Source organism: Calidris pugnax, unplaced genomic scaffold (assembly GCF_001431845.1).
Source record: "Calidris pugnax isolate Ruff unplaced genomic scaffold, ASM143184v1 scaffold357, whole genome shotgun sequence".
Taxonomy (NCBI): domain Eukaryota; kingdom Metazoa; phylum Chordata; class Aves; order Charadriiformes; family Scolopacidae; genus Calidris; species Calidris pugnax.
The window spans coordinates 553,931-555,113 of NW_015091719.1; positions in this window are offsets into that span (position 1 = coordinate 553,931).

Below are 1,183 nucleotides of genomic sequence, written 5' to 3' on the forward strand. Positions count from 1 at the left end.
TTTTTTTTTTTTTTTTTTGTTCTAGCTTTTGTCCTCGCCAAAGACATCGTGTTGGAAAAGGCTTTGAGCCGGCCAACATGAGAGGGCTCGCCGGAGAAAAAAGGGAGCAGCCCTCCAATCTCGCTTTTTTAATTCTGCCGTGTTGCTGAATGGCTCTTTTACATAATTGCAGAAGCAATTTCAAAGCCAAGCCAGGGGCTGACTTTACCCAGAACCACATGGAGCCTATTTGGGGGCTTTTCAGGCAAAAAAAAAAAAAAAAAAAAAAAAAAAAAAGGTCTTCCAGAGACAAGTAATGCATTCTGGCTATATTTTAAGTACTGGTGCTCCATATCAAACCTCCAGAGCTTTAACCCATCCTTCTTTCCAAAATGGATTACTCCCTCACAGCAGGGTTTGAAGTGACACAGAAGCAATCCATGTTGTAAAGGCTGACCAGGCATGGCTAAAGAGTAGGGACCTTAACATGCCGTTCTGCTGGACCTGTACCAGCTCAGTGCCACCCTCCCAGACCCTACTCCATACTAAGAGTGTGACAAACAACCCAAGAGCAGCAAAAAAAAAGAAGAAAAAGAAAGAAAAAGAAAAAGGAGGAGGGGGAGAGAAAGCGTGAATAAAATAGTTTTTTTTAAAAAAAAAGGAAAGGAAAAAAAAGAAAAAAGAAAAAAAAGAAAAAGAAAGAAAAAAGAAAAAGAAGAAAGAAAAAAAAAAAGGAGGAGGGGAAGAGAAAGCATGAATAAAATAGTTTTGAAAAAAAAAGGAAAGGAAAAAAAAAAGAAAAAAAAGAAAAAAAAGGAAAAAAAGAAAAAAAAGAAAAAAAAGAAAAAAAAGAAAAAAAAGAAAAAAAAGAACAACCCTATATTTTATGTTCTCTTACAGAGCACAATGCCACTACAGTCACTTGCCCACTCCAGGATGAAAAATGGCTCATTTTTAGGGCAAAGAGCCCATGAGATACTCAAACACATTCAATACATTTCTCCATGCTTGGCAATTTAACTCTTAAAATAATTTGAATTATAAACCCTGCATATGTGGCCATTTCAAAACCAGATCTTTCCTCTTCTTGCAAGTCGACAGTCTGTCAAGCTTTTCAGACTGGGCACCCTCTATTCAAATCTATGCCGTGGTGGCTGACCTACACAAGGAAGGAATCCTGGTTATGAGCATACCTCCCTACCAG